General features: G+C 40.0%; 1 protein-coding gene across 2 annotated transcripts in view; it reads left to right on the plus strand.

Moving 5' to 3' along the window:
• si:dkey-34e4.1 (carboxyl-terminal PDZ ligand of neuronal nitric oxide synthase protein) overlaps nucleotides 1-19,285 on the plus strand; it is a 56,901-nt gene that overhangs the window by 2,060 nt on the left and 35,556 nt on the right. The window lies entirely within an intron of this gene.

Here is a 19,285-nt window from a genome sequence, read left to right on the forward strand (position 1 = left end):
AGAGAGAGGTGGATTGCATGGCTTTCTTTGCTGAATAGTACATTGCCCTTTTCTAGATAGAGAGTTTGTGAGAGTTGAAGGGCACAGTGTGTGTGTGTGCATGTTATTGCTGCCTTTGACTGAAGACAGACTGTGGCTTATTATTATTGTCCTGAGCTGATAGTTTATTAAAATTTCACCAATCAACCTTTTTTGAGCTTTATTTGTTTTCTCTTTGTCACCCTGCATTCACTCTTTCCTTATTGTTAATCACACTATCATATCATAGTCAGGCTTGGTGGGGGTTTTCTTCCCCATAAAGCTATATCAGTAATGTTACTATGGGGATCATGTAATCATTTTTCCCTCTCATTGTCCCAGTAGGCCAGCATTTTCCTCCAGAAGCTAACACAGAGCCGTATCAGACAGCCGGGGTGGTTCTGTAATTTAAGTGTGACTCACTAGCCCAGCTTGGTTCAGACACGACAAGGCTCTTAAGCTTAGCTGAGTGAATATATGCAGGAAAGAAATGTGTGATTTCATTTTTTGAGCTACTAAAAAGCCGTAATGTGCATTTATCCTCTGAAAAATGCATCACTTCTGACTTTTTTTTACTGTTTTGGGGAATCCTCCTATGTATCTTTTTTAAGACTCTTACTTTTTTTGGCTCTTGTAGTGTAAAATATTGGGTCTGTAGGTGGCTGCTGTGTTGCTTTAAATGTGAAACTGTGCATATGTGTATAAAATCAGAGGAACCCCACTGTTTAAAAGAGATATTTTAGGCACACTAAACCCATCTACAGAAGTAGGTCTATGGAACAGAGAGAAAGCCAAACTGATGTCAGTAAACATGTAAAGTAAACATGATCATCTGGGTGATATATCACAGGCTGAGGCAGAATATAAACCAGCAGCTGAGCAGGTATAGGCAGGCAGGGAAGATGCTTTTGATTGCCACAAGAAAAAGATTATCTTTCTGAAGAAAATACACAAGACCTAGTTGTTTTTACATCAAATCTAGATCTGTTTACCAGCATCTATTTATATAATGTTCCTATTTAAAAATACACACAGTGCGTCATTAGTGCTTATTTATGTCTGAGTGTGTGCTCACATGTGGATGCATACATGTTGGGTTTCCCTTGAGGTCCAAAGAAAGACTTAAATGAATAATGAATGAGTTAGTGTATTTAGGTTGTAACTCTTAGCCTATTGTATAGAATATCTTTGTTTTTGAATGGCTAATGAATGAAACAGAACACTGCTTTATAGAGTCCCCGGTGACAACTGTAAACAGGAGAGTGCAGCTGATAGGAAGGACCAATCTATAAAAAACAACCTCTCATTTATTAATGTGTCATGTGTGTTTAATGTAATCTCTGCTGACAGTTACTATTTATAGACTTGTGTTATTACTCTGACCGGTGGATGATGCTTAGTTCTTACCGTCATGTCATCGTTTCAGTTGGAAATGGTCCAGGAAATGGTTAGCTTAGCTCAGCATAAAAACTGGACAAAAACCAGGCCCCGGTAGTTCACCTGGTAGAGCACGTGCCCCATGTACGAGTCCTTACTGCAGCAGCCCAGGTTCACATCCAACCTGTCGCCCTTTGCTGCATGTCATCCTCTTTCTCTCTCCCACATTTCCTGTCTCTCTTCAGCTGTTCCTATCGAATAAAGGCAAAAAGCCCATAAAAATAATCTTCCAAAAAAAAAAAAAAAACTGGACAAAAACTAAAGTCAAAAAATGGTCTATTTCTTTCTGGTGTCGCCGCTGGTTTCTTGGTAACCTCACATTGAGGACAAGACTTCAGGAAGTCACTGCACCCAGCCAAGAAATAGTCCCACACATAACCTCCTGTAAAACCTGTAAAAATAGATTTTTTTTCTCTGAAGTTTTTGTATGGATTAAACAAATATATAACGTGTTAATTAGTGAGCTTAAGATGTGCTGGTGGGTGAATTTTTTTTACTTTTGGGCAGAACCAGGCTAACTGTTTTCAGTTTTTATGCTAAGCTAAGCTAATCATCTCTTGCCAGTAGCTTCACATTTAATAGCCAGACCTGAGAGAGTGGTATTGATCTTTTCATCTAACGCTTGTCAAGAAAGAGAATAAGCATGTTTCCCAAAATGTCTCAAATTAAACACAAAAAAGACATCATCATTACAACAACTGGAATAGGACCACAAGCAGGAAAAACAAGCATGCCGTCTGTGACATGCTAATATGTAGTGTATAGTCATTTAATCAGGGCACTGTCTCAGTAATGTTAGTTACACAGCAGCAATATCTATCTAAAGTTTGCTAACTAAAGCTCGCTAACATCATAAGCTACTGGTCATACTAGACCAAGTAAGACTGGAGCAGAAAAACCTGTGTTTCAGTTGACCAACGGTAAATGTGTTTTACTACTTATAAGTTCAACTTTTCATTTATAAAAGGAAGATTTTGTTTCTTTTTTCTTTCAAATTTGTCTTTGTTTTAAAGTAGGTCTTATGGAATTGTTACTGCACCTGCTGTTTGTGTTGCCTCAGTTTCAAACACATGGGAAAGCAAAGACTGTACTTTGTGCTGAGCACTTCTTTTTTTGGGTGAACCCTCTCACACTGTGACTACACTGTGTGACTGCAAACACATGAGCGTTTTAGAGGGCAGGCGCGCATGTTTAGGAATGGTTGCCAAGTCAAATGTAATTAGCTTTGTGTAGAGTAATATTGACTGGCCTTCCTGACTTTCTCCTCATCTCCTCTCACAAAAGCAAAGGCCCTGTCTTTAATTTAAAAGCCCAAGCCTTTAGCTGAGAGACAGACTCTGCGTTTGAGTGTGATTAAAGAGAGTGAGGAATGAACTGACGGCAGTGGGAGAAAGACTTGAGAGGAAGTCCTGGAATCGAGAGGGCTTGCATGGTGGCTGGCAGAGCCGTAGTCGTTTCATCTCCCTCGGCTAATCTCTTTAGTCTCAGTCGATGTGAGAAAACAGGACTTGTCCTACTGTGTTGGTTTATAAGAATTTGTTTCATTCAGTTTGACCAGTAGCGTAGAAACCACCCCAGCGGTGTGCAAGTGCGTTCACACACGTGTTTGTCTGTGTGTGTGAGCTCCAGTGCTCCGTAATAGCGAGACCCCTTGCATTCTAACAACCTCCGCAATTGATTAACTAGGCTGAATGACAAAGGCTGCCGTTGCTGCTTCCCACATGGAGAGATTTGGTGTAGTCGCCCACAGCTCACCGCCTCAGAAAAGGACGTCTGTATATACTGGAATTTCCGTTGGGAAACAAACGTGCACCATTTACAGGAGGCCACTATCTCTCTACAAAAGGACACACGTTTAAGGTTATTCCCCTCTCTCTTACTCCCTCATTTCCCACCCTCCTTCCACCACTGCTGTTTTCTTTCCATCCCCTCACTCTCCACCTACCAAAATAGACTGTCTCAATATAGCCCATCTCTGCCATCTACTCAGTGCTGACAGGAATAGATTTTAGGCTGAGGGCAGGCTATGCATCCTTCCCTTTGAATTTTGATCGGCTCTAATGGGATTTTAAGCCTCGCTCACATGTCCGTCAGGATGCAGCCTCCTTCCTCAGACTCCCAAGAGTCTCGCTGAAAATGACATGGCTCCCTTCTTTCTGCATTTGTCCCCCTGTCTGTCTGGAACATCTCATGAGAAGAACTCTATCTGCTGTGCAAGAAATAAGCAAACCTTCTGTTTTTTTTTTTTTTTTTGGTTCCTCCATTTCAATATGGGTCGGTTGAGTCATGTCAGTCTTTTTAGAGCACGCTGAGCTGTCATGACTCAGTCAGGAGCAGATGTTTGGCTGTCAACAGGGATGTAGTGGGAAAACAGGCACTCCGGACCTGTCGGAGAATGCAAAAGAAATGTTTACACTACCTTAGTTTTACTTTGTGTCCTTTTGTGTCTCTAGGCTTCAGACTCTACTCAAAGTGTGGACAGAAAAACAGTTTTAGATTGTGAGAAGCAATGACAGTTACATAATGGTAGTAAAAGTAAGTAAAAATTGGCACACAAATATGGCATTACATTTTTCAGTTGTGGGTTTTGTCAACAAAAACCCATCAGATTTTTACAACTGCTAAATCATCAAGCACGGTTAAGGCACCAGTGTTGCAAAGCATGAGTGTTCGTTATTAACCATCTTGTTTCTTTTCTCTATGCTCATGTGATCACCTGTCAATCATTCATACAACACTGTGCCTGCACTCAACTCATTTGGCAGCAGCCAAAATAAATAACTTCCTCCAGAGAAACAGAGAAATGCCCATATTTCACTTCCTCTTGCTATCCTTTCTCTTTTTCTCTCTCTCTTTCACTTGCTTACCACATGCCTGGAGGCTGCAGAAAACACACAAACACACACAGATTAGTGATATCATTGCATATGACTATGCATGAGTGTGAAATTCACAAATGAGGCATTTCACTCTAAACCTACAGTAGGTAGGGTTAGACTCAAACACAGATGACGATCAAACATGACCATGGGGAAAACTGAACAGGAGTCAGGTCCTAACATAAACAATTCCTAATTGTCAGGGAATCACATTTTTGCATAACAATTACACACCCTGCATGTCCCAGAAAACCCGGAGAGAAATGAGAGCACAGCTTAACTCCGGGGGTGGGGGGTGGGGGGTGGGGGTTACAGATCTATAGCGAAGTGGGGGTGGTTGGTTGGGTTCTGTGTGCACTCACATGTGTGAATGTGGGATATGCAGTATTTAGGGAGGCATGCCACAAATTGGAGGGGGCATTGTTTTCACTTTGTATTCATACTGGCTTAATGGCAGATGTACAGTAGCATAGTAGGTGACCTATATGTGTACTGGATTAGATGTGATTTCAGCTTTGAAAGGATGCAGTTACCTTTTGTTTATCCAAACCCCTAGAGAACGGGGGTCCCATTCTTCTTGAATAATAATTCACAATCTGTGATGTTTAAACGTATATTTCTGCATGATCTGTTCTGTTAAGGCCAGGTCACATCAAAAAGTGGCACAGTGAAATTTGTCTAGGTGTCTTCGCAAAATATGTGGTTCTAGAAGCTCAGTGACTACTCGCAGGGCTAGTTGGTGAGCTACTGTAGCTGCCGAGCTAGTCGCTAACAGCTGCTTGTTAACTGACAGTTAGAAAGCTCCATCGCTAAACGGGACAATAGGTTCACACAGTTTATTCATAAGGCGTATTTGTACCATCACGGCCTGACTCATAACTGTATAACTGCATTTTATAATCCGACAGAAGAGGTTAAATAATAGTGAATCATGCAGCACAGCTAATAAGCTACGATAGCTTCCTCTATTTTGAACTCTGTTGCCGTAAAGCTCAGCACTGTCAAGACAGCTTGTTATTGGTTAATGGCGCAAATTCACGCAGTTCAAAGTTCACATGCAATGATTGCAGCGATTCCGTTGAAATTAACAGAGAGATTTAGCCATTTGAAACGCTAGTGTGACCAAGCCCTTAGTTATGACTCTGCTGTAAAACCTGATGCTCCACACTGGAAGTGAGCTGACACCCAGACTCCGAGAAACACCTGAATCATATTTTATCAGCAGAGCTCTGGGTCACAAAAGCATTACCACAGTGAAATGATTTTCTCTTCATGCTCAGGTGGAACACTTTATTTTTCCTTTTAAAACAAAGTGTATGTGATCATTTTCATGACTTTACACTTGAGTTGATTTGAGGTTTGTGTATTGCTTTTTAGTATTTCTTCCCCCCCCCCTGTATTTATGCTTTTTATTTCCTGCTGTTTTTCGACACTGGTGTGTGAGGTGGATAAATATAATGAAGGGACAGCTGGTCTTTGCTCACATGGATGGACAGACAGGTGGTGAGTGGTCCCTGTTCAACAACTAGCATCATGTCGCAAACATACACAAACGTACAGGCTTCTGCTTTCATCATCTTCCCTGAGGCTATGCCATGTCTTTCAGCGCCACAATTAGTCAAATCTTATTTACTCTGAGCTCCCCACACTCACCCAAAACAAGTCCTATCCTAAGGAAAAGACATTTCTAAAGCCATGAACTCAATCCTGCTGCAGAGCCTGAAGGCACATTTTCTTCAAAGAGAGTCCCTGACCATTGCTCTCTGCAGCCTTAGTATGCAAAGTTGGGGTAGTTGTGGTTGTGGGTTTTCAGTTTCCTATATGTATAGGATAAATGAATATAGAGTGTGTTTGTAGTATTTCACGACCTGAAAATCATTATTTTCTAAAATTAAAATTATGAGTCTACTATATGACAAAATTTCAAATGTCATATAGTAGACTTATATGACATTTTGACAAAATAAAGTCAGATAGGACTGTAAAATTCAAATGTCACAAAAACTAATCAGGGTTAGCATTTTCAACCAGGTCAGCTGTATAAAGGCAGTGTTATTTTTACTCTATTTGGGGATATTGCTATATGTCAGCAAGTCCAAGCTTATAGTTACATTACATCAGTCCTAAAACCTTCTTGCTACTGTTGCCTGCTGCAAAGCCTTCTGTAGCTAAGCTCACGTTCAAATACAACTAAAGTCAACAGACCAGAAACTGGACACGTGTGTCTGTATGTGGGTGTTTGCCTGCACCTGCATATCAGCAGTCTTGTGAGCGCTTTTGCATTGGTGTGCTCATATGCATAGAATACAATGAGAGTTGTAAAGGTCAAAAAGTCCTGTATATTTACAAAGGGTGGAAGAAATAACAGGGACATTTGCAATATGATGCAATATAATACAAGAGCAACACAAACTAGCTTCAGAAATGACCACAGTGATGAGTCATGATATGATAGGTAGATGTAGCTGCTGTTAATTTCTTCTCTTTTGTCAGCAACATGCACAGTAAGCTATAGAGATAATTGCAACTTAATTGTTGTCAAGTTAAGTTGAGCCTACTCCTGATATGACTGAGGGAACTTCAGCCACTCCACATCAGCTTCCCTTGCATTTCATAATATGAAAACAATTAAAATGACACAATTAAACGAGCTTCAGCTAACTTGGTTAATTTAGGTTAGGTCAGCAGTATATTTGCTTATGTTTAGCCACACTAGCAGCGTGGCTGTAAGGATGGCAATGTCGATCAGTTGGTCAGTCCACCACTTTGGCCCAGACTGAAATATCTTGACAACTCTGTGACGAATTACCGAATTATGTACGGACGTTCATGGTCCCCAGAGGATGAATCCTACCTACTTTGGTGATCCCCTGACTTTTCCTCTAGCACCACCATGAGGTTGACATTTTTGGTTTTGAGTGAAATATCTTGACAACTATTGGATGGATTCCTGTGAAATTTGTTACAAACATTCATGTTCCCCTCGGTAACATCATCATCAGGTCGAAATTTCAATTTGGTCAATACATTATTGTGAAGGAATTTCCTTAGGCTCGCTATGCAGGTAAGAGGTATTCAGGTACAGGGTAACACACATGTCACATACAGGTCACTTGCAAAGCTAAAAGCAGAAAGTCATGGCCTGTCTATTTCAGAGCCATAGTTGATAAGGTTGAGCTGTCTCCGTCTCCCAGGGAGGCCAAGGTCGCATGAGATAGGCTATTCTCTGCTTAGACCAAACAGACTGGCTGACTGTCTCCTTAGAGTGTGCTGTATGTGACATAAAACGTGACTTATATTAACTTAGGTAAGCACATGCAGTTCCTTGTTTAGGATCCAATACCCAATAGAATCATCACACATGTATAGCTGGGTGAAGAATAGCCTTATTTGGACAGATAGTGAATCTCTCCTTGGCCAAGCTTCATTATACAATACTGTGTAAGACATGTCGAGTTTCCTGAATCCTTCTTCATCAATAGAGTTGACCAGCTCACAAAAATTTTCTTCATAATTATGACCAAATACTTGCAAAATAAATGACATTCCCATCAGCCTCAGCTGTACTTTGTGTTTAGTGCTGATTAGTAAATGTAAATGCTAAACTTCAGCATGTTTGCATTGTCATTTTGAGCATGTTAGCATACTGATGTTAGCATTTAGCTCAAAGCTCTTCCTAAGTACAGTCTCAAAGAGCTGCCAGCGTGGCTGTAGACTCTTAGTCTTGTTAAAGTGTATTTTTGCTTTCGAGCATCTTTTGTAGTGAAAGTGGAAGTGAGGTCAGTGCTTCACATGCTTCCATAAGATCCATAACTGTTTGTGTCTTCTTTCTCTTTCTCTTTTCCTTTTGCTGGTCACTGTGTCTATATTTGGTCAAAGTAATTTTCTGGTCTGTAAATTTACAAATTTGGTTTGGTCATCCTGATTGTCCCAACAGAATGATTCGATTTGAATTAGATTAGAATTTAAATTGCATGGTTTGCCTCAGTTCGTCTTTTGATGAATGGTACTGTTGAGCTCTCACTCCCTCTCGCTATTATTCTGCAGATCTGAATTAACCACAAATGTCAGGCCGCTCCTCAGGTCTCCCTGGCAACCAGCTCTGCCGCCAAAACATGTCTTTCTCAACTCCTCTTCAGGTTTGGGATGGGCTCAAAGTTTGGTGCAGATGGAGAAACTAACCCTGTTCGATTTGTCATGAATGTATGTTATGACAGTTGCACAGGCATATATATGTAGCCTTTATATTCAGATTTTTTTTTTTTTACCAGAAACCCATTCTCCATAACACTTAAAATAAACATGTCTCAAGTTTGCAAGTTGTGCTTCTCTGCCTGGAAGCCTTCTTTCTTAGCATGAGTAGGCAGATAAACTAGGCCTATTGTGCTATGGTATCGTTTGTTGGATAATGATTGAGGAAAGTGCTGCAGGCTTTTGAGCTGGCAGATAGGCTGCCCTACTTCTAAATGTTATTTGGAGTCATGTGTGTGCGGTCGTGTATGTGCGTGTGCGCATTCATCTCACTTCTCTCATCTTGTTCCAGCGTGCGACATAGAAAGCCTCAAGGTCTCATTCTCCTGCTCTTATCGTTCAACCTCCTCCGTACACTCTGATTTTCTTTTTGTTTCACTACCTTCATCTCTCTTTCATTGTAGCTACATTTACTCTGCACTCCCCTTCTCTTGTCTCAATTTGTGTTGTGTGTGTTGATTTAAGCATGCAAGAAGCAGTTGGGCTTTAAAAGCTCTGAGATCAAGTGGACGTTAAATTGCTACTGTCTTCCTGGTTTAAACACCGCCATTAACCAGTACACAATTCACTGTATATAGTAAATATATGGACCCTCTCATACATTGGGTACATTTCCACAGTGTACTCTACATCTACAATTTACCACTTTATCTGTTGAATTTGACTGATGTGTGGTTCATAGATGTTTTTAGGAATCAAAGACTTGTCAATGGGATTGTGTTTTTTGCTTTAGTCCTGATAACACAATGGTTGCTCCCTGTTATACTCTAATTGGACAAATGATGTGAGCAAACTGCTGCTGCTCATCCTAAGGACTCTAAACTGCTTCAGCACTGCCATCCACACAGCCACTAACAAGATAACGTATTCTCTGCTGTCCAAGTGACAAGGCTAATGTGACTGGCACTCAGATTAACAACATCTCAGTCCGACAGAGGACCATGTCCCTGGCTGTCAATCTCCATCCATTTGTTAATGTCTGCCACTTAGGCAGCATAGGTTTTTAAGTGATCAAATAAATTGAAGCTGTATATTCAGTTATTGATCAAACAGAAAATAAATTATGCTGTGTCATTTGCTTTAGTATTGTTTATATAACACACCGCTCTGCAGAGAAAGTTTGAGAAACTGTTTTGCTGCATTCATTGTTATCTCCACTTGCATCAACCCATCAGGGCAGAAAAACTGAATGGATAATGAGGGAGGAGACAGCCCATAAGCCGTGTTATCATATGCACTGGAGGCATTAGCATATTTTTGGAGCAGAATCTCAATTTCCCAAACTCTGTACTTTTTTCATTTTTTTCTTGTGCTTCCTTTGAATAATTTGATCCCAACTGGATTTCAGTGTAATCTTTGCCTTTGACTGGTCTGGTTTCTAACTTTCTGTGTGTGTTTGGGTATTATGATAAAGCCTGCGCTCCTCAGATCTTTCTGTCTTGTTGTCTCTGTCTCCCCTTGCCATCACCTACATTAGATACATGAAACAACTACAGGAGTGTGTCGTGACTTCCCAACATTATCCGGGCTCCATTGTCCCAGCTGAAAGTATTACTGAACTGACCTTCTCTAACAGCCTTTGGTCATAGTTACAGTGGATATCAGACAAAGAGATCTCTGACAGTATTACACCAGCCAAACATCCCTGAAGGTTTCTCTTTTATATGATATATATGAAGGTTTATATGTATCAGAATCAGAATCACATTTTAAGTGAAAAATGTTGACAACTATTGATTGCCATGAAATTTGGTACAGACATTCATGTTACCCTCAGGATGATTGGTAATAACTTTGGCGATCCATTAACATTTCATGCGCTCTTATTACAGCCAAAATTTAAGTTATAACCAAATACCTGGAAAACTAATGATGTTCTCATCAGCCTCTGCTGTACTTTGTGTTGCTAATTAGCAAATGTTAGCATGCTAAGACGCTAACCTAAGATGGTGTCCATGGTAGCATTACCTGCTAAACATCAGCATGTTAACATTGTCATTGTGAGCATGTTAGCATGCTGACGTTAGCAAGTACAGCCTCACAGAGCTGCTAGCGTGGCTGCAGACTTTTAGTCTTGTTTTTGGGTGATATCTGAAAGATCATGTTGGTTATCACACTGTGTACTGAACACTGCTCATCTCTGGTAAGTCCTTTGTTTCTGCACAAAAGGCATTCAGTGCTTTTGATCCATTTGATTACCTCTAATCTGCTGCAGTGCATTACCGATGGTGAACCTCGGAAATAGGGGCCACCAAATGAAAACATTAACTTTGCTGTTTTGTTTTATTTTTGTCAGATATTTTGTGAATTGTACCATGATTTAAGCACTTCTCTCAGGTGTGAAAGTCATATTTACTTTGACAAGTGGAAGGAAGCAGTAAGGGAGGGGGGAAAAGTGCAGACAGCAATAATTAGAGTGGAGGTGACTGTCATCAATCAGTGCCATGTGGTGGCACACTTTGCCCAACCTTCTGTTGTCAGACAAGTTGGTTTAGTGGCCTGCATGAGGATCTGTCTCAGTCCTCTCAGACAAGGATTTAAGCTACTCATGATTGAGCTTTATGAAAGCTCTCACACACTCTTAAAGCCTCTTCCAAGGGGCTTTTTGAAACATGTTTGCATGTAAGGCACAGATGGCGCCCCTGATTCACACCGCCACGTTTACCCCCCTAAAACAGGGTTAACAGTTGCATTTGGCCTCAAACCTGACATTGTTTTATTAAACGGTTCGTCACCTACTTTCTTTTGTTCTCCCTGGTTTCCTTTCATCATGTACCTCCTTCACACCAGCTGTAGGCCCCCCAGTGTCCTGTCCATTCACATTTGTGTTTTCTCTTTGTGACGGCAGACATATAGAGCTACAATTTGGCAACAGATATGTGTGCCAATATGTCCAGGTTAATTATACACAAAAGCCACTCCTAATGGATTCTAGGTTATCATTAATCTCACTTCTTTGCACTGGTAGAATTAAATGGTTAATCCTCATAATTTAAGACATTTGGAAAATATAAACATTTTTAGATGTAGTGTAGGGCTGCAACTAACTATTATTTTCTTCATTAATTGAATAATCGTTTAGTCTGTGAAATGAAAATGAAAAATATGTCCATTGCAATGCCTTCAGATATTCTGTTTACAGTGATATAAATCAGGAGAAAACAGCAAATATCAATAGATTATCAAAATTGACTAATCAGTTAATCGGCTAATCATTTCAGCGATCAAGTAATTTTATCATTGTCTTTATTAACTGGAAATGATATATCAAACAAGCCCTTTAACAAACCCTCAAAGTGCAGAATCTGCTGCTGCCCTAACTATAAATCGTCATGTTGACTATATAGCAGCATAAACGTTGTAACTGTTACAGTATATGGATGTAGATCGTGATGGATGCCCCCCTGCACTGGTTGCTGGGATTTTAGGGCCTGTGGTCTGACAGTGTTCACCCCAGTAATCCTATTACTCTGACTGCTGCTTTGCCAGACTACTGCATTGGACACAGCCACACTCAGCATCTGTGTATCACCATAGTCCCTATGTTAACCTCTTGCTGCAGGATGCTCTGTTGCCCCAGTGCCTAACCTTATCCCGTAACCTGCAATCATGTCTAACTGCCAACCAACTTGGCTGGATGAATCCTGAATGATACCCACACAGCCTCGCTTGTTGAGCCAGTGAAGTACTTTATAAATGATATGCAACTATTTACATACTCTAGAAAGCAGTGGCATGCGTCACTGTTGCGGACCAAGATCACTGGCCTGATGTTACAGTGTAAATTATTCTTGTTGAGTTTAAAGAAATAATTCTAGTCATTTGTGTAAACAGACGAGCACTGATTACGTAAGTGAACTGAACTAACACACACAAATTACAAGTCTACAAGACACATGCAGAGGTTACAGACAAAGCAAGAGAAACTAAATTATTTGTCAAAGACAATTACCTCATAATCACAGCACACATGAGATACTAGCACTAACTCTATTAAGATTCCAAATTCATTCCACAGGTCTACAAACCCTAAATCAATACTTGTACATTTTTTATTTGAGTAAAACCAAATTTTATTGAAGATCCCCTCCAGACACGTTTTAGACACATAAAATACTCTGCTTTACACGTGTTAAATGTGTTAAGGTGAGCACATAGAAACTTTCCTCCTTCAGCAGATGAATGTGAACACAGCCTGCTCATACATCATTCTGCATCAGTGAAGGTCAAACTTCCAAGTGAAGTTACAATAAGCAAAACACATTTTTAAGTGGAGGGGGACTTTGCCTTTGGAACATATGCCCTTATTAGGGTCCAGATGTCTGATTCTGGCAGGGCAGAAACTGCATGTTCCATCCTTTTCAAATATATATAGTCTTTTAAACGACCAAAAAACCCCAATTTTATTATATTTGTTAGTGTTTGTTAATATAAGAAAAGATAAAGCTATCAGTCGTTGTATCCCACAAAGTGGGATAGTTACACTTAATATGGAACATAACATTTCTTTGATGCAAACCCAAAATCTTCTTATTCTACTGCAGTACCACAGAAGATGTATAAGTGAGTCCCTCTCGCCACAACCACACCAACAATGATCTAATATATTGTGGCTCATTTTCTTTAATTTCAGTGGAGTTACTTTTGACTCAGATTTGCATTTAAAGGAGACGCTGCCACTGTCTCTCAATGTAATAAGCTGGAAGAGGATTAAGATGATGTTTTCAGTGTCAGACTGTCTGGAGAGACTGCAGGTGTAGTTATGCTTTTCCTCCGTCTTTCCTGACGTTAGGACATGTCTGCTTGATTCCCCCTTTTTTTAAAAACGCGTTGATGCCCAACTCAGTTATTTTATCTGAAACACAGATGAGATTATAACTCAGAATAACTCAGTGCATCACTTTGGATTGGGTTTTTTGTAAATTATGAAAGTAAATTATACTTTAAATTATAAAGTAAATAATTACCTTATGACTATATAAACATTCTAAGACAGCAAATCTATTTATTGTCTTCCAGAGTGCACATGTCGATGTACATACTTATATCTGTGTGCACCTTCTGCCCGTATGTCATTGAGAGTGAGTGTTTGGCATGCTCAGGTTGTTACTTTGTATTTCCTCCATTTCCCATGTGACTAACCCTGAGTAGCCGCCGTCAGCGCTCTGGGACTGGCTGTCCTTTCACTGTGCCTGTCAGCGATTCATTCAGGCGTGGGCTCATTCTCACTGCAAGGGCGCCGACACTTGAGGAGTGCCTGCCTGGGCCCGCATTGGGGCTTAGCTGTTTCCTCTGACAAGTCTGCTTCAAGTGTAGTTGATTCCTCTCCAAAGGTACGGGTTGAGTCATCCCACATCACGTTTACTGTTTTCATCCGTGGCAGCTTTTCTTCCTGACCTTGCCACTTTAATTTGAGATGAAAGGACATAATGATGATCAATCAAGTGTACCACATGGTCTGTTGTAATAGCTGCCCAGAGTTCAGGGGGCTTTGATTCCTTCCCTGCCTCAGTCCAGATGTATTAACACGGGCCAGAATTGATCAATTCTGTCTGTCAGCCACTATAAACACACTTGAAGTGTAAGTAATGAAAGTCATTTATCTATAGAAGTCACAGCTGTAGCTCCCAGATGGAGCGGGTGCAGTGTTAGTGCCAGCTGTTGTTGCTTATCTGTCTTCCAGGATTTTATCATTAAAATTATATAAACATGCGGAAAAAAAGAAAAAAATTACAGTTAAAGCACAACAGAAACAAACGCCCTTCAATCAAAACTGCTCCAAACTCTACTTGAAAAAAAATGTTTATTCCACAATAAAAGCCTCAGTTGTTGCTACACCTTGGCAGTAAATTCCAGTCTTGCGTGTAACCCCGCTGTCATGCAGAAGCCCCCGTTAAGCAGCCCTTTAAGTGGGCTGTTTCCTGTTAGCACCCTCTCTCCCTTAGGACCAGACTGCTGCTGCTCAGTGGAGGCTGCCAACAGACTGGAGCCCAGGAGTCAAATCCATAATATCTGCACTCAGGCGGAAACCACTCACGTAGGCACAGACAGGCACCAGCAAGCATCTAAATGCACGCAGACACACACATTTAAAATTTTTCCTGCCTATCTAACTCTTGTATCTTAATTTTTTTTTTCCATACATAACACTGCCAGCATGCACAAACACAAACTCTCGTCCGTTTCTGATCTAGGCCAAGGTCATCGTCCGTGGCGACTGTCGAGGTAATTGCTCCCTTATCACACTCCTGCTGACTAATGATGAGACGTGCCAGTTCACTCCGGAGGTTTGGGCCTCTCCGGCGTCATGGGAGTCACTCCGTCCTCCCTGTTTGGCTGCGAGCCTGAGAGGCCTGTCTGAAAATACCACTCACAGGGAGAGAGACTAGTTCAGCAGCAGTGATTAATGCTCCAGTTCTTTGTTAAACTAATGGGACATTGTAAGAAGCAGCTGCTTGATTGCCAAAACACGTGATTTCCTTCTCAAAAAAATTAGCACTCACAGTTGGAGTTAAAATAAATGTGCTAATTGTATTTCAAATTGTTTCTCGCTACTTTGATTTCCAAAAAGTCACTTCCCATTAAATAACAGGCTGCTGGGCAGCTGTTGTGTTTCTCAGCTCAGTTCTGCTCCCAACAGTCATCTCTTTGTATACCGAATTTGTGAAAAGCAGAGAAATTCCTTGGAAATCCTGAGAATTGTAATGAAGGGGTTGCTAGGTTGCGATCTATAGGGCCTATTGTGTACTCCTGTATGGATTCAATGGTACTACAGGGAGCATCAATGACCCACAATGCACCCCACATTCCACTGCTTTTCAGGCTCAACGAAGGGGAGTGGGGGGTTGCCCATCATTTCTTTTTCCATGATTTGGTTTGCAAAACCTAAATCCTGCTCATTAATTCTCTCTAAAAATATCCATGAACAGTGGGAGGGAAAAAATTGTCCTTTTCCAACTTTTCCTTTAAAATGTAAAAGTCAGACTTTAAAGCATAAACCAAATAACATTAACTGAAGGACTCAGAGGTCTTTCATTGAGAGGTTGTTGACAGGTGCCTTTTAGAGCCAGCAGGTTTACAGTACATGCAGTACAACTACTTCCACGTAATGACTGGGAGCCCTGTTTCTTAAACTGCAGTCCCTCTAAGAAAGAGAATATCAACACCATAACACTGGAGTTCAGTAGAGTCCTTAATGTTATCTGGGATGTCCTCTACTGTTTGCTCTGAGACTCAGGCCTCCTTATACCTCATGGTAAATGGACAGGGTTAGATCTTCATCTGTATCTTGTGCTTCACATATACATAGACCAAAAATTTGGATCTCGTGATCCCAAGATTACTAATCATACTCATAATCATACCTGTTGAATACACTGGAAGTGGGTAATAATAGCTTCTAAGTTCATATCTAGAGTAAATGTGTTTCTTCGAAAGTGGGTGTTGTGAATTTATGAAGTCTGCCTCCTAACAAAACATCACTCTTTACACTTGAAGGAATAGTTTAATATTTTGGGAAATACGCTTATTCATTGTATGTCCAAGAGTTAGATGAGAAGACCAAAATCAGTCTCGGCTTAGTTTAGCATAAAGACTGGAAACAGGGAGAAACAGCTGGCCTGGCTTGGTCCAAAGATAAAAACCTCTAAGACCCTACATAACTCCCTGTTGGTTTTTATAGGGATTAAAAAGGAGAGATATAACGTGTTAATTAGTGGGCTTTAGAGGTGCTGTTAGGCAAATTTTGTTTTATCTTTGGACAGAAGGCTGTTTCCCCCTCTTTTCAGTCTTTATGCTAAGCTAAGCTAGCTGTAGCTTCATAGTCAGTGTACAGATTTTAGAGTGGTATCGATCTTCTCATCTAACTCTCGACAAGCAAGCAAATATATATTTCCCAAAATATCAAACTATTCCTTTAAATTGAAACACATGTGCCCAGTGTTCATATCACAACTAAGGGGCCAATACATGTTGACAGAATATATTATGAACATAATCAAATTTTATTTTTTTAAAGTATGTGAAGTTAGCCCAAGTTATTACAATTCATCCTGAGGGGAACATGAATGTGTGCACCAAATTTCATGGCAATCCATCCAATAGCTGTTGAGATATTTAATTCAAAACCATAAATGTCAACCTCATGGTGATGCTAGAGGAAAAGTCAGGGAATCACCAAAGTCAGTGAGGTTCATTATCTGGGGACCATGAATGACAAGATTTCATGGTAATCCATCCAATAGTTGTTGAGATTTTTCAGTCTGGACCAAAGTGGTGGACCAACCAACATTGCCATTCTTAATAGAAACAAAACAAAACATAGAATTAATTTTCTCATTCTACAGACATCACAACTTATCTAATAATTATGTGTTAAGGTAAATACACAAAGATACTTAAAGCAACTGATTTGAAAGCCGTCATTCTCAGCTCTTGATGACTTTCAGATTTTATATAGTGATTATAGTTGGGCTTGGGCATAGCTGATTATTCATGCCAAAAAAATAATCTGCTCTGAAACTGTCACACAATATTCTATTATCTTGGCTTGCTCAGATATTGCTAATGAAAAGTGAATGGCCTCTTGTCTCCTCTGGTTTGATCTTGTAATATGTTTGTCGTGGTTTTAAAGCTGCAAAATGTATTAAACTAGGTTCAAAAATTCTAATGAGAGCCAGCTTTCCCTTCCTCATTTTGTGCACATCGCAACAGCCATCACTATTCTGTCTGACACTTTCATAATAGATTGCAGAGAGGAACGATGGCTGAAATTTGTTACGCTGTCTGGGAAGACTGATTAGTCTGACGGCTCAAATGCACACGTCCAGACTGAGAAAGATTTGAAATAAATGCTCCCACTCAGTTTGCTTTAAGCTTGAACATTGCTGTACTGCTGCAATATACTCACAGTCAGCATCGGAGGCCTAGTTTTAAGGTTTTAATCCAGATCTTTGAAGTGCATCTTAGAACTTAAAGACCATGTCCTTTGCATGCCTGTTCAATCCACATATTAGTCATACACTTTTCATTATAACTCATGTGTTATTCCTCAGATCTGTCTTCCTAAATTTCTCAAACATAATTCAGAAAGTTTCAGAATCCGTAACAGTGGACTAAAGTAAACTAAGCTCCTCTCTGGAATATTTTTATGCCCTGCTGAAAGTTTTCTAACCTGACATGCTGAGGCTTACGGGAACTTGTGTCATGAGCTTTTAATTGTTTGTTCCGATGTTGGTAACACGAAAACCATAACAATGCAAGTGCATTAAAAGCTTGAATATTTCAAAACACTTGGCACTTAAGCAAAGAAAATATAAAAAATTCATACTTTGAATGAAGTTGCAAAATCCCATTTTGCTTCACCAGAATCCTGGCATAAACTATGAATTATAAATGAGATGTGTGTGAGTGTTTTGACACTGATGTGTTAGTAAAGGTAGTAAGTTGCCTGGCTTTGCAGGTGTGTGTTAGACTTTGTAGTGTGTAGGTCATCTATATGCTTCGCAGCCACAAAACTGACAAAAGTTAGTCAATTAGTTTTGGGCCTCCGTAGCTAGCTAACTTTGTTGGTGTTAATTTGCCAGCTAAAATGCTTTAGCTATTGTTACAAGAGTGTATATGGTGATGCTTCAGCAGTAGTCCAGTCTGCCAAATAGAATGATATTTGGCAGCCTGGTCTTTCCCCCAAAATTTGATTCATTCAACCAATTTGTTATTGATCATGTCTGAGGGACACATCTTAAAAGACAGTGTTTCTTTACATTTCCACATTGTTAACAGACATTTTTCTGCAGCAATGAGGCAATAATTAACAAAGATCTGTTTAGGATTTGTTTGTGAAGTTCTTCAGATACATTAAAAATGACAGTTTGATGGTCTGGTTTGTAAAGTCACAGTGTGTAAAGTCACAGACATGATATCAAGTACCTAATACCAAAAGCTAACACGTAGCTGTAGGACAGGGGTAGATAAGTGATTAAACTTGTGCTAAGACCAAAAAAAAAATAAAAAAAAATCTGGGGTTGAAAAATAAAATGAGCTTGTTAGAGATAAATAGAAAAGTAAAATAAAGTTTTAATTTATTTTATCAATCAAAGAAGGCAAAGGAAGGAAAAGCATAACACTTTCTATTTGTTTCCTCACTCCATCCTTCCTCACCTTTCTTTGAATTGCCTGAACTCATTATTTGCCCCAGAGCAAATACTGTATTCTCAATATCAGTGGATTTTTCACAGGGTTCATAAGTTCATACAGCAATTGAGATAAGATAAGTTCAGCACCTGGTTTGTGGTTTCACACTTTGGGCGCTTTCATCTCACCATCATACCACTTCACTTTGCAGAATGAGCATTTCTCCATTCCTCCTCTTTAAACCCTGGCTAATGTCTCTCTCTGTCTCTGTGGTGTGTTTCCTCCTCTCCCTCTCTAAACCTATTCTCCACTTAATCAGCTCTCTCAGGACTCAGTTCTGTATAATTAGAGACTGAAACTTTAATCACCATGGATCCAGGCCAGGGAGAGCATGGCATTTCAGATAGACACAAGCAGAAAATTAACATGAAAGAAGGTATGGAAACGTAGAAACGAATGTGACCAAAATTGCTTAATTTAAGTCATGACATTGATTTACTGTCAGTCTATGCACACATTCACAAGACAAAAAAAAGCCAAACTGTCTATAATCATGTCTGGTAGGTCTT

The sequence above is a fragment of the Siniperca chuatsi genome, linkage group LG18 (genome assembly GCF_020085105.1).
Source record: "Siniperca chuatsi isolate FFG_IHB_CAS linkage group LG18, ASM2008510v1, whole genome shotgun sequence".
In the NCBI taxonomy this organism is placed as follows: Eukaryota; Metazoa; Chordata; class Actinopteri; order Centrarchiformes; family Sinipercidae; genus Siniperca; species Siniperca chuatsi.